This window comes from Phocoena phocoena, chromosome 15 (genome assembly GCF_963924675.1).
Source record: "Phocoena phocoena chromosome 15, mPhoPho1.1, whole genome shotgun sequence".
Taxonomy (NCBI): Eukaryota; Metazoa; Chordata; class Mammalia; order Artiodactyla; family Phocoenidae; genus Phocoena; species Phocoena phocoena.
In genome coordinates, this window is record NC_089233.1 from 24,432,160 (window position 1) to 24,447,547 (window position 15,388).

The window sequence follows — 15,388 nt, forward strand, 5'->3', positions numbered from 1 at the left end:
TGGAAGCAACCTCAATGTCCATCGACAGATGAATGGATAAAGAAGATGTGGTACATATATACAATGGACTATTACTCAGCCACGAAAAAGAATGAGATAATGCCATTTGCAGCAACATGGATGGATATAGAGATTGTCACACTGAGTGAAGTAAGTCAGACAGAGAAAGACAAATATCATATGATATCGCTTATACGTGGAATCTAAAAAAAAAGGGTACAAATGAACTTACCTGCAAAACAGAAATAGAGGGCTTCCCCGGTGGCGCAGTGGTTGAGAGTCCGCCTGCCGATGCAGGGGACACGGATTCGTGTCCCGGTCCAGGAAGATCCCACATGCCGCAGAGCGGCTGGGCCCGTGAGCCATGGCCGCCGAGCCTGTGCGTCCAGAGCCTGTGCTCCATGACAGGAGAGGCCACAACAGTGAGAGGCCCATGTACTGCAAAAAACAAACAAACAAAAACAGAAATAGAGTCACAGATGTAGAAAACAAACTTAGTTTACCAGGGGGGAAGGGGGGAAGGGATAAATTGGGAGATTGGGATTGACATATATACACTATTATATATAAAATAGATAACTAATAAAGACCTACTGTATAGCACAGGGAACTCTACTCAGTACTCTGTAATGGCCTATATGGGAAAAGAATCTAAAAAAGAGTGGATATAGGTATATGTATAACAGATTCACTTTGCTGTACACCTGAAATAAACACAACATTGTAAATCAGCTCTACCCCAATACAAATTTTTTTTAAAAAGGAATGAAATTTTGATACTTGCTACAACATGGATGAGCTTTGAAAACTTTATGGTTAGTGAAAGAAGCCAGGCACAAAAGGCCATTTATTGTATGATTCCATTTATATGAAACATCCTGAATAAGTAAATCCATACAGAGGGAGAGCAGATGGTTAGAGGCATGGGCTGCAGTGGGGGGGGATGGGAGTGACTGCTTAATGGGTATGGGGTTTCCTTTTGGGGTGATGAAAATGTTTTGGAACTAGATAGAGGTGGTGGTTGTACAATACTGTGAAAATACCAAATGCCAATGTTATACACTTAAAATGGTTAATTTTATGTTATGTGGATTTCACCTTAATTTAAAAGATACATGTTAATACAATAATTTCAGATAATGAGAAGAGCTAATAGGAAAATAAAGCAGGATAATGAGGTCAACAGAGATGAAATGCAAGAGGCTGTCCAGAAAGGGGCAACATTTAAGGCAATTGCCTGGAGGGGAAAACCTTGCAGATTAGGGAAGAACTTTATAGGCAGGGGAAGAGTAAGAACAAAGGCCCTGGGGCAGGAAGGAGATGGGCCTGATGGGTGCCAGTGTAGCTGGATGTTGTGGGTAAAGAGGGGGAAGGCCAGAGCTGAGAGTGTGAGGTAGGTAGGAACCAGATCCTGGAAACTCACCTGAAGGGAAGAAGCTTGCATATGACTCTAATTCTCAGGGGAAGCCACTGGAGAGTTGTAATCAGGTGACATATGCTGATTTGCATTTTTTGTAAATACAGGTAAAATTTGCCTAACATAAAATTAACTAATTAATTTTAAAGTGCACTATTCAGTGACATTTAGTAAATTCACAATGCTGTGTAACTACCATCTCTAGTTCCAAAACATTTGCATCACCCCAAAGAAAGCTGTAGATATTAAGTAGTCACTCCCACTACCCCCGCCCCGAGCCCTGCTAACCACTGATCTACTTTCTGTCTCTATACACTTACCTATTCTGGATGTTTCATATAAATGGAATCACACAATATGGGACCTTTTGTGTCTGGCTAATTTCACTCAGCATCACGTTTTCAAGGTTCATTCACGTTGGAGCAAGTATCAGAACTTTATTCCTTTTCAGGGTTGAATGATATTCCATTGTATGGATAGACCACATTTTGTTGATGCAGTCATTAGTGAATGGACATTTGGGTTGTTTCCATATTTTGTGAATAGTGCTACTATGAACATTTTGTAAAAGTTTTTGTTTGAACACCTGTTTTCCGTTCTTTGGGATATCTACCTAGGAGTGGAATTGCTGGGTCGTATGGAAATTCTGTGTTTAACGTTTTGAAGAACTGCCAAACTATTTTCCACAATGGCGGCTCTATTTTATATTCCCATGTACTGATTGGCATTTTTCAAAAAGAATTTTTTGGTTGTTATGTGGCAAAGAGATCGTAGGCAGGAGGTGGAGGAGGCATGGAGACCAGTTAGTTCCCTTTGTCCGGGGAGGAGGTGACAGTGGCTGAGACCTTATTAGCAGAAGTAGAGATGTGGAAAAGTGGATGAATTCTAGCATGTTTTGGAATGTCCTGACTTACAACTGAAAACTTCAGGTGGAATTCTAGCTGTGAGAGAAAAATTGTACAAAGGCAGCTCTGGTCTGATTTTGAAGTGAAATGTAGTGGGGAGATTTGAATCCTGGGAAGAAAAAAGTTCTTCAGCCATTCTCTATTCAGTGATTGGTGAGGACGTTTTGTAGGGAAATTTCCATTTTCTTGCCAGCTGGCTTGAAAACTACTCTTGGGGATAAAATTTTTTTTAAGAAAGACACCTTGATGGGCAGCTGAGAGGAAAAGTGAGACCCTGAAGTCGTGAGTCAGTAAAAGCAAAGTCCCCTAAAGCAAGGTTTAATGGTTCTCCAGAATTTTCCCTGGCGTGGGGTTGGAGGAGAGAAAAGAGAGATTAGAATGGGTGAGGAAGGCATCAGTTAGGCAATGCCCTGTGGATGCCTGGGACCACTGGCCAGAGAAGCATCTCCAGTGAAAACTGTTGAATCATCTGGCTTAAAGCCCATGAAAAGACAAGACCACTGAGTCCCAGGGCAGCAAAATGCTTGCAAAAAGATGAGTGATACTAAGTGGCAAAACCAAAAATCAAATGTCCTTTCCACTTTTCCCTTGCTATGGAATGTTTTCAAAGGGTTTCTTTGAAGAGAAACAAGCAAATACTCAAGCTGCACTCCCTATAAATTTACATTCCCCTTCATCCAACCATCCATCCACCCATGACCCATCGACCTACTCATGCAACCATTTCATCATTCAGCAAATTTCACAACACATTTACCATCTAAGCTGAGGTTGGGTTGTCAGAAGGCAATCCTGCAGGGCCTTATTTACCATGACAAGGAGTTTGGATTTTATTCTAAGAGTAATGGGGACCCATGTAGGGGTTTTAGCATGAGGTGGCCTAAACGTAAGTTAAAATGATTACTTTGGTTTGTGGATGGTGGGTTGGAGGGGGCAAAAGAAGGAGGAGGGAGATGCAGTCTCTAAATAACAGTCTGACAGTCCTATTGATACGGACCAAGGTTCTTGGCCTTCCCCAGTCAATAGAAATTGATCAGAGGTCAGAGAAGAAATTCAAGCAAGGCTTTATTGGGGCCCCTGCTGCAGCAGGGGGGAGCGAGAACAAGCAACACGTTCCCCAGCTCGCTCCCGCGAGAAGCGGGGGAGCTGGTTCCTTATATGGGGTGAGGGTAGGGGTGTGCCCAGGGGTCAGGGCAGAGGGGTGGCTTAGGTGTTTTGCCCACCCCTTTGTTGGTGTTCTGTGCAGGGGGCATGCACAGTACCCTTCTTTTGCTCCTGACACCCTGATTTTGCTCCTGGCTTTTCAGAAGTGGCAGTTGGGTTTTTCGATCTTTTTGTATCTTTTGTATCTTGTTGTCCGTAATTTGCCCCAACTGTGCATGCACGCAGTTATTTTTAGTCCCTTATATTTTCTTTGTATTTTGTTTCTCTTAGGAGACATTTGTCCAGGTGTAAGCGCTGCAGCAAAGGGTCCCAGGGCGTAAGTCCCAGTCTGTCTCACTATTGCCTTCAGCTATCTGGGCTTCCAAGCAGTTCAACAAGAACTTATTGAGTTGCTACTGCGTACCAGGCCCAGGCACTCTGGGTACAGAGATGATCAGGGAGTGTTGCCTGCCCTGGAACTGAAGCTGCAGTGGGAGAGACAGAAGGAAGCCAGCAATTATGACTTGGGATAGGACATCTGGATACCCAGATGATGTGATGACACAGGGCGGTAACCCCAACAAAACCTAAAGAGGCAGAGATATCAAGGAGGGCATCTTGGAGGAATTGGCATTTAGGCCGAGGATCTAAGGATGACTTGGACTTAGCTGGGGAAGGCATACTTGGCAAAGAAAACAGGATGAGCAAAGGCACTAAGGCATGGCACTGCGTGGTTTTATGTGGGAAGTCACATGAGATTCCTTAGGGAATGAGGTAGAATAGTACTAAACAGATAGGTACAAGTGATGTCGTGTGTGTGTGCGTGTGCGTGTGTGTGTGTGTGTGTGTGTTACAAGCTGATCAGTATGGGAGGGTGGCTGTGGGTGGAGGATGAGAATGGAGATGTTGGCAGGGGCTGGGCATGGCAGATCTCACATGGTTCGCACTCGGATGGTACTGGGGAGCCACTGATTATAAAAGGGAGAGGCGCAAACCCTCCTGCTTCTGTTCCTTTCTCAGTGAAGAGTCACAGTCTGAGCATGTGTGGGCAAGAGAGGATGAGACCTTAGGAAGCAAATTCAATATGCTGTTTGTTGGTATAAGGTGTATGTGTGGGGAGCCTATTTCCAGGGGGCAATTTATGTCTCTTGTAAAAAATAACCTTTTTTCCTATTATACTAATAATCTATTTGTTTTGAAAATTTGGAAAATATGGACTAAAAAAATGAACAAAAATTTAAACCTGAAATTACATCCCCTAGTGATAAATCTGTTAGTATTTTATTGTATATCTTTCGTGTCATTTAAAATTACATAACCATGATTTTTATATAAATGAGATCATAGTCTGCACACTGATTTATTAGTTGCTCTTACACTTAGCTATATAGCATTAACAGCCGCTGCATTCATTTCCTAGGGCTGTCAGAATGAAGTACCACAACCTGGGTGGATTAAAGCAACAGAAATGGACTTAGAAATAGAGGGACCTTCAAGATGGTGAAGGAGTAAAACATGGAGATCACCTTCCTCCCCACAAATACATCAAAAATACAACTACATGTGGAACAACTCCTACAGAACACCTACTGAACGCTGGCAGAAGACCTCAGACTCCCCACGTACCTGGGTAGGGCAAAAGGAAAAAGAAAAAACAGAAACAAAAGAATAGGGACGGGACCTGCACCAGCGGGAGGGAGCTGTGAAGGAGGAAAAGTTTCCACACACTAGGAAGCTCCTTCACTGGCGGAGACGGAAGGGTAGCGGGGGTGGGGGGGGTGGGGGAAGCTTCGGAGCCACAGAGGAGAGCGCAGCAACAGGGGTGCAGAGGGCAAAGCGGAGAGATTCCTGCATGTAGGATCGGTGCTGACCAGCATTCACCAGCCCTGGAGGCTTGTCTGCTCACTCGCCGGGATGGGTGTGGACTGGGAACTGAGGCTTGGGCTTTGGAGGTCAGACCCCAGGGAGAGGACTGGGGTTGGCTGCGTGAACACAGCCTGAAGGGGGCTAGTGCACCACAGCTAGCCGGGAGGGAGTCCGGGAAAAAGTCTGGACCTGCCTAAGAGGCAAGAGACCATTGTTTCGGGGTGCTCAAGGAGAAGGGATTCAGAGCACCGCCTAAATGAGCTCCAGAAACGGGCGCGAGCCGCAGCTATCAGCGTGGACACGAGAGACGGGCATGAAACGCTAAGGGTGCTGCTGCAGCCATCAAGAAACCGGTGTGGGGCTTCCCTGGTGGCGCAGTGGTTGAGAGTCCGCCTGCCGATGCAGGGAACACGGGTTCGTGCCCTGGTCCGGGAGGATCCCACATGCCGCAGAGCGGCTGGGCCCATGCGCCCGCGGAGCCTGCGCGTCCGGAGCCTGTGCTCCGCAACGGGAGAGGCCACAACAGTGAGAAGCCCACGTACCAAAAAAAAAAAAGAAACCGTTGTGCAAGCACAGGTCACTATCCACACCTCCCCTCCCGGGAGCCTGTGCAGCCCGCCACTGCCAGGGTCCCGGGATCCAGGGACAACTTCCCCGGGAGAACACATGGCGTGCCTCAGGCTATGCAACGTCACGCTGGTCTCTGCCACCGCAGGCTGGACCCGCACTCCGTGCACCTCCCTCCCCCCCGGGCCTGAGTGAGCCAGAGCCCCCGAATCAGCTGCTACTTTAACCCCATCCTGTCTGAGCGAAGAACAGATGCCAGAGGGCGACCTAAACACAGAGGCAGGGCCAAATCCAAAGCTGAACCCCGGGAGCTGTGCGAACAAAGAAGAGAAAGGGAAATTTCTCCCAGCAGCCTCAGGAGCAGCGGATTAAAACTCCACAATCAACTTGATGGATATACCCTGCATCTGTGGAATACATGAATAGACAACGAATCATCCCCAAATTGTGGTGGTGGACATTGGGAGTAACTGCAGACTTGGGGTTTGCTTTCTGCATCTAATTTGTTTCTGGTTTTATGGTTACCTTCGTTTAGTATTTAGAGTTTATTATCACTGGTAGATTTGTTTATTGATTAGGATGCTCTCTTCCTTATTTTATATATAAATATATATTACATATTTTCCCTTTTTCTCTTTTTGTGAGTGTGTATGTGTATGCTTCTTTGTGTGATTTTGTCTCTATAGCTTTGCTTTTACCATGTCCTAGGGTTCTGTCTGTCCGTTTTTTTTGTTTGTTTGTTTTAGAATAGTTCTTAGCACTTGTTATCATTGGTGGATTTGTTTTTTGGTTTGGTTGCTCTCTTCTTTCTTTCTTTCTTTGTTTTAATTACTTTTTTATTTTTAATAATATTTAAAATTTTTTATTTTAATAACTTTATTTTATTTATTCTTTCTTTCTTTTTTTTCCCCTCCCTTTTCTCCTGAGCTGTGTGGCTGACAGGGTCTGGCCAGGTGTCAGGCCTGAGCCTCTGAAGTGGGAAAGCCGAATTCAGGACACTGGACCACCAGAGACCTCCTGGCCCAATGTAATATCAAACAGTGAAAGCGCTCCCAGAGATCTCCATCACAACACTAACACCCAGTTTCACTCAACGACCAGAAAGCCCCAGTGCTGGATACCCTATGCTAAACAACTAGCAAGACAGGAACACAACCTCACCCATTAGCAGAGAGGCTGCTAAAATCATAACAAGGTCATAGAACCCCAGAACACACCACCGGACATGGTCCTGCCCACCAGAAAGACAAGATCCAGCCTCATCCAGCAGAACACAGGCACCAGTCCCCTCCACCAGGAAGCCTACACAACCCACTGAACCAACCTTAGCCACTGGGAGCAGACACCAAAAACAGTGGGAACTATGAACCTGAAGCCTGAGAAAAGGCGACACCAAACACAGTAAGTTAAACAAAATGCGAAGACAGATTAATACACAGCAGATGAAGGAGCAAGGTAAAAACCCACCAGACCAAACAAATGAAGAGGAAATAGGGAGTCTACTTGAAAAAGAATTCAGAGTAATGATAGTAAACATGATCCAAAATCTTGGAAATAGAATGGAGAAAATACAAGAAACGTTTAACAAGGACCTAGAAGAACTAAAGAGCAAAGAAACAATTATGAACAACACAATAAGTGAAATTTCAAATTCTCTAGAAGGAATCAATAGCAGAAGAACTGAGGCAAAAGAACGGATAAGTGACGTGGAAGATAAAATAGGGGAAATAACTACCGGAGAGCAGAATAAAGAAAAAAGAATGAAAAGAATTGAGGACAGTCTCACAGACCTCTGGGACAACATTAAATGCACCAACATTCAAATTATAGGGGTTCCCAGAAGAATAAGAGGAAAAAAAGAGAGTGAGAAAATATTTGAAGAGGTTATAGTTGAAAACGTCCCTAATAAGGTAAAGGAAATAGTCAATCAAGTCCAGGAAGCACAGAGAATCCCATACAGGATAAATCCAAGGAGAAACACGCCAAGACACATATTAATCAAACTATCAAAAATTAAATACAAAGAAAAAATATGAAAAGCAGCAAGGGAAAAGCAACAAATAACATACAAGGAACTCCCCATAAGGTTAACAGCTGATCTTTCAGCAGAAACTCTGCAAGCCAGAAGGGATTGGCAGGACATATTCAAAGTGATGAAAGGGAAAAACCTACAACCAAGATTACTCTACCAGCAAGGATCTCATTCAGATTCGATGGAGAAATTAAAAACTTTACCAACAAGCAAAAGCAAAGAGAATTCAGCACCATCAAACCAGTTTTACAACAAATGCTAAAGGAACTTCTCTAGGCAGGAAACACAAGAGAAGGAAAAGCCCTACAATAACAAACGAAAAACAATTAAGAAAATGGTAATAGGAACATACATATCGATAATTACCTTAAATGTAAATGGATTAAATGCTCCAGCCAAAGACATAGGACTAGCTGACTGGATACAAAAACGAGACCCATATATATGCTGTCTACAAGAGACCCAGTTCAGACCTAGGGACACATACAGACTGAAAGTGAGGGGATGGAAAAAGATAGTCCATGCAAATGGAAATCAAAAGAAAGCTGGAATAGCAATTCTCATATCAAACAAAATAGACTTCAAAACAAAGACTATTACAAGAAGACAAAGAAGGACACTACATAATGATCAAGGGATGAACCCAAGAAGAAGATATAACAATTGTAAATATTTATGCACCCAACATAGGAGGACCTCAATACATAAGGCAAATACTAACAGCCATAAAAGGGGAAATTGACAGTAACTCAATAATAGTAGGGGACTTTTAACACCCCACTTTCACCAAAGGACAGATCATCCGAAATGAAAATAAATAAGGAAATGCAAGCTTTAAATAACACATTAAACAAGATGGACTTAATTGATACTTATAGGACATTCCATCCAGAAACAACAGAATATACTTTCTTCTCAAATGCTCATGGAACATTCTCCAGGATAGATCATATCTTGGGTCACAAATCAAGCCTCAGTAAATTTAACAAAATTGAAATCATATCAAGTATCTTTTCCAACCATAACGCTATGACGCTAGATATCAATTAGGAAATATCAATAAGGAAAAAAATCTGTAAAAAGTACAAACACATGGAGGCTAAACAATACACTACTTAGAGGAAACAATAGCAAAGATCAATAAAACTAAAAGCTGATTCTTTGAGAAGATAAACAAAATTGATAGACCATTAACCAGATTCATCAAGAAAAAAAGGGAGAAAAAACTATCTGGGGGGGACCTTGAAGATGGCGGAAGAGTAAGACGCGGAGATCGCCTTCCTCCCCACGGATACACCAGAAATACATCCACACGTGGAACAACTCCTACAGAACTCCTACTGAAGGCTGGCAGAAGACCTCAGACCTCCCAAAAGGCAAGAAACTCCCCACGTAACTGGGTAGGGCAAAAGAAAAAACAGAGACAAAAGAATAAGGACGGCACCTGCACCAGTGGGAGGGAGCTGTGAAGGAGGAAAAGTTTCCACACACTAGGAAGCCCCTCCGCGGGCGGAGACTGCGGGAGGCAGAGGGGGGAGTTTCGGGACCGCGGAGTAGTGCACAGCGACGGGTGCGGAGGGCAAAGCGGGGAGATTCCTGCACAGACGATCGGTGCCGACCAGCACTCACCAACCCGAGAGGCTTGCTGCTCACCCACCGGGGCGGGCGGGGCTGCGAGCTGAGGCTCGGGTTTTGGTTTTGGACGGAGCTCAGGGAGAGGACTGGGGTTGGCGGCTTGAACATAGCCTGAAGGGGTTAGTGCACCACGACTAGCCGGGAGGGAGTTCGGGGAAAAGCCTGCACCGGCCGAAGAGGCAAGAGACTTTTTCTTCCCTCTTTGTCTCCTGGTGCGCGAGGAGTGGGGTTTAAGAGCGCTGCTTAAAGGAACTCCAGAGACGGGCGCGAGCCGCGGCTAAAAGCGCGAACCCCAGAGATGGGCGCGAGCCGCGGCTGAGGGCGCGAGCCCCCGAGACGGGCGCGAGCCGCGGCTGAAAGCGCAAACCCCCGAGACGGGCGCGAGCCGCGGCTAAAACCGCGGACCCCAGAGACGGGCGGGAGACGCTAAGGCTGCTGCTGCCGCCACCAAGGGGCCTGTGTGCGAGCACAGGTCACTCTCCACACCCCTCTTCCGCGGAGCCTGTGCAGCCCGCCACTGCCAGGGTCCCGGGATCCAGGGACAACTTCCCCGGGACAGCGCACGGCGGGCCTCAGGCTGGTGCAACGTCACGCCGGCCTCTGCCGCAACGTCACGCTGCCTCTGCCGCCGCAGGCCGGCCCCGCACGCAGTGCCCCTCCTTCCCCCATCCCCCAACCCCCGGCCTGAGTGAGCCGGAGGCCCCGAATCAGCGGCTCCTTTAACCCCGTCCTGTCTGAGCGAAAAAACAGACGCCCTCCAGCGACCTACACGCAGAGGCAGGGCCAAATCCAAAGCTGAGCTCCTGTGAGCTGTGAAAACAAAGAAGAGAAAGGGAAATCTCTCCCAGCAGCCACAGAAGCAGCGAATTAAAGCCCCACAATCAACTTGATATACCCTGCATCTGTGGAATACCTGAATAGACAAGGAATGACCCCAAATTGAAGAGGTGGAATTTAGGAGCGAGATCTATGATTTTTTTCCCTTTTCCTCTTTTTGTGAATGTGTACGTGTATGCTTCTGTGTGAGATCTTGTCTGTATACTCTAGCTTCCACCATTTGTCCTAGGGCTCTATCCGTCCATGACTTTTTTAAAAAAATTCTTTTTCTTAATAATTAAGTTTAATTGTAATAACTTTATTATACTTTACCTTCGTTCTTTCTTTCTTTCCTTCCTTCCCTCCCTCCTTTAGACAACGAATCACCCCAAATTGAGGAGGTGGTCTCAGGGAGCAGGATTTATGATTTTTCCCCCTTTACCTCTTTTTGTGAAGGTGTATGTGTATGCTTCTGTGTAAGATTTTCTCTGTATAGCTTTGCTTCCAACATTTGTCCTAAGGTTCTATCCGTCCCTTTTTTTTTCTAAATATTTTTTAATTCAATAACTATATTATACTTTATTTTATTTTTACTGTATCATCTTTCTTTCTGTCTTTTTTCCTTCTTTCCCTCCTTCCTTCCTTCCTCCCTCCCTCCCTCCTTTCTTTCCTTCTTTGCTTCTTTCTTCCTTCCTTCCTTTCCTCCTTTCCTTCTTTCTTTACTCATACTTCTACTAATTCTCCCTACTTTTTCTCCCTTTTATTCTGAGCTGTGTGGATGAAAGGCTCTTGGTGCTCCAGCCAGGAGTCAGGGCTCTGCCTCTGAGATAGGAGAGCCAACTTCAGGACACTGGTCAACAAGAGACCTCCCAGCTCCTCATAATATTAAACGGTGGAAATATCCCAGAGACCTCCATCTTAACACCAGCACCCAGCTTCACTCAACGACCAGCAAGCCACAGTGCTGGACAACCTATGCCAAACAACTAGCAAAACAGGAACACAACCCCACCCATTAGCAGAGAGGCTGCCTAAAATCATAATAAGGCCACAGACACCCCGAAACACACCACCAGACGTGAACCTGCCCACTAGAGAGACAAGATCCAGCCTCATCCAGCACAACACAGGCACTAGTCCCCTCCACCAGGAAGCCTACACAACCCACTGAAACAACCTTAGCCACTGGAGACAGACATCAAAAACAACGGGAACTACGAAAGTGCAGCCTGCAAAAAGGAGACCCCAAACACAGTAAGATAAGCAAAATGAGAAGACAGAAAAACACACAGCAGATGAAGGAGCAAGATAAAAACCCACCAGACCTAACAAATGAAGAGGAAATAGGCAATCTACCTGAAAAAGAATTCAGAATAATGATAGTAAGGATGATCCGAAATCTTGGAAGTAGAATGGACAAAATGCAAGAAACAGTTAACAAGGACCTACAAGAACTAAAGATGAAACAAGCAACGATGAACAATGCAATAAATGAAATTAAAATCACTCTAGATAGGATCAATAGCAGAATAACTGAGGCAGAAGAACGGATAAGTGACCTGGAAGATAAAGTAGTGGAAATAACTACTGCAGAGCAGAATAAAGAAAAAAGAATGAAAAGAACTGAGGACAGTCTCAGAGACCTCTGGGACAACATGAAACGCACCAACATTCGAATTATAGGGGTTCCAGAAGAAGAAGAAAGAAAGAAAGGGACTGAGAAAATATTTGAAGAGATTATAGTTGAAAACTTCCCTAATATGGGAAAGGAAATAGTTAATCAAGTCCAGGAAGCACAGAGGGTCCCATACAGGATAAATACAAGGAGAAACACGCCAAGACACATATTAATCAAACTGTCAAAAATTAAATACAAAGAAAGCATATTAAAAGCAGCAAGGGAAAAACAACAAATAACACACAAGGGAATCCCCATAAGGTTAACAGCTGATCTCTCAGCAGAAACCCTACAAGCCAGAAGGGAGTGGCAGGACATACTGAAAGTGATGAAGGAGAATAGCCTGCAACCAAGACTACTCTACCCAGCAAGGATCTCATTCAGATTTGATGGAGAAATTAAAACCTTTACAGACAAGCAAAAGCTGAGAGAGTTCAGCACCACCAAACCAGCTTTACAACAAATGCTAATGGAACTTCTCTAGACACGAAACACAAGAGAAGGAAATGACCTATAGTAGCGAACCCAAAACAATATATAAAATGGAAATAGGAACATACATATCGATAATTACCTTAAATGTAAATGGACTAAATGCTCCCACCAAAAGACACAGATTGGCTGAATGGATACAAAAACAAGACCCTTATATATGCTGTCTACAAGAGACCCACTTCAGAACTAGAGACACATACAGACTGAAAGTAAGGGGATGGAAAAAGATATTCCATGCAAATGGAAACCAAAAGAAAGCTGGAGTAGCAATTCTCATATCAGACAAAATAGACTTTAAAATAAGGACTATTAAAAGGGACAAAGAAGGACACTACATAATGATCAAGGGATCGATCCAAGAAGAAGATATAACAATTGTAAATATTTATGCACCCAACATAGGAGCACCTCAATACATAAGGCAAATACTAACAACCATAAAAGGGGAGATCAACAGTAACACATTCATAGTAGGGGACTTTAACACCCCACTTTCACCCATGGACAGATCATCCAAAATGAAAATAAATAAGGAAACACAAGCTTTAAATGATACATTAAACAAGATGGACTTAATTGATATTTATAGGACACTCCATCCAAAAACAACAGAATACACATTTTTCTCAAGTGCTCATGGAACATTCTCCAGGATAGATCATATCTTGGGTCACAAATCAAGCCTTGGTAAATTTAAGAAAACTGAAATTGTATCAAGTATCTTTTCCGACCACAACGCCATGAGACTAGATATCAATTACAGGAAAAGATCTGTAAAAAATACAAACACATGGAGGCTAAACAATACACTACTTAATAATGAAGTGATCACTGAAGAAATCAAAGAGGAAATAAAAAAATACCTAGAAACAAATGACAATGGAGACACAATGACCCAAAACCTATGGGATGCAGCAAAAGCAGTTCTAAGGGGGAAGTTTATAGCAATACAAGCCCACCTTAAGAAGCAGGAAACATCTCGAATAAACAACCTAACCTTGCACCTCAAGCAATTAGAGAAAGAAGAACAAAAAAAACCCCAAAGCTAGCAGAAGGAAAGAAATCATAAAAATCAGATCAGAAATAAATGAAAAAGAAATGAAGGAAACAATAGCAAAGATCAATAAAACTAAAAGCTGGTTCTTTGAGAAGATAAACAAAATAGATAAACCACTAGCCAGACTCATCAAGAAAAAAAGGGAGAAGACTCAAATCAATAGAATTAGAAATGAAAAAGGAGAAGTAACAACTGACACTGCAGAAATAAAAAAAATCATGAGAGATTACTACAAGCAACTCTATGCCAATAAAATGGACAATCTGGAAGAAATGGACAAATTCTTAGAAATGCACAACCTGCCAAGACTGAATCAGGAAGAAATAGAAAATATGAACAGACCAATCACAAGCACTGAAATTGAAACTGTGATTAAAAACCTTCCAACAAACAAAAGCCCAGGACCAGATGGCTTCACAGGTGAATTCTATCAAACGTTTAGAGAAGAGCTAACACCTATCCTTCTCAAACTCTTCCAAAATATAGCAGAGGGAGGAACACTCCCAAATTCCTTCTACGAAGCCACCATCACCTTGATACCAAAACCAGACAAGGATGTCACAAAGAAAGAAAACTACAGGCCAATATCACTGATGAACATAGATGCAAAAATCCTCAACAAAATACTAGCAAACAGAATCCAACAGCACATTAAAAGGATCATACACCATGATCAAGTGGGGTTTATTCCAGGAATGCAAGGATTCTTCAATATACGCAAATCTATCAATGTGATAAACTATATTAACAAATTGAAGGAGAAAAACCATATGATCATCTCAATAGATGCAGAGAAAGCTTTCGACAAAATTCAACACCCATTTATGATAAAAACCCTCCAGAAAGTAGGCATAGAGGGAACTTTCCTAAACATAATAAAAGCCATATATGACAAGCCCACAGCAAACATCATCCTCAATGGTGAAAAACTGAAAGCATTTCCACTAAGATCAGGAACAAGACAAGGTTGCCCACTCTCACCACTCTTATTCAACATAGTTTTGGAAGTTTTAGCCACAGCAATCAGAGAAGAAAAGGAAATAAAAGGAATCCAAATCGGAAAAGAAGAAGTAAAGCTGTCACTGTTTGCAGATGACATGATACTATACATAGAGAATCCTAAAGATGCTACCAGAAAACTACTAGAGCTAATCAATGAATTTGGTAAAGTAGCAGGATACAAAATTAATGCACAGAAATCTCTGGCATTCCTATATACTAATGATGAAAAATCTGAAAGTGAAATCAAGAAAACAGTCCCATTTACCATTGCAACAAAAAGAATAAAATATCTAGGAATAAACCTACCTAAGGATACGAAAGACCTGTATGCAGAAAATTATAAGACACTGATGAAAGAAATTAAAGATGATACAAATAGATGGAGAGATATACCATGTTCTTGGATGGGAAGAATCAACATTGTGAAAATGACTCTACTACCCAAAGCAATCTACAGATTCAATGCAATCCCTATCAAACTACCACTGGCATTTTTCACAGAACTAGAACAAAAAATTTCGCAATTTGTATGGAAACACAAAAGACCCCGAATAGCAAAAGCAATCTTGAGAACGAAAAAAGGAGCTGGAGGAATAAGGCTCCCTGACTTCAGACTATATTACAAAGCAACAGTAATCAAGACAGTATGGTACTGGCACAAAAACAGAAAGATAGATCAGTGGAACAGGATAGAAAGCCCAGAGATAAACCCACGCACATATGGACACCTTATCTTTGATAAAGGAGGCAGGAATGTACAGTGGAGAAAGGACAG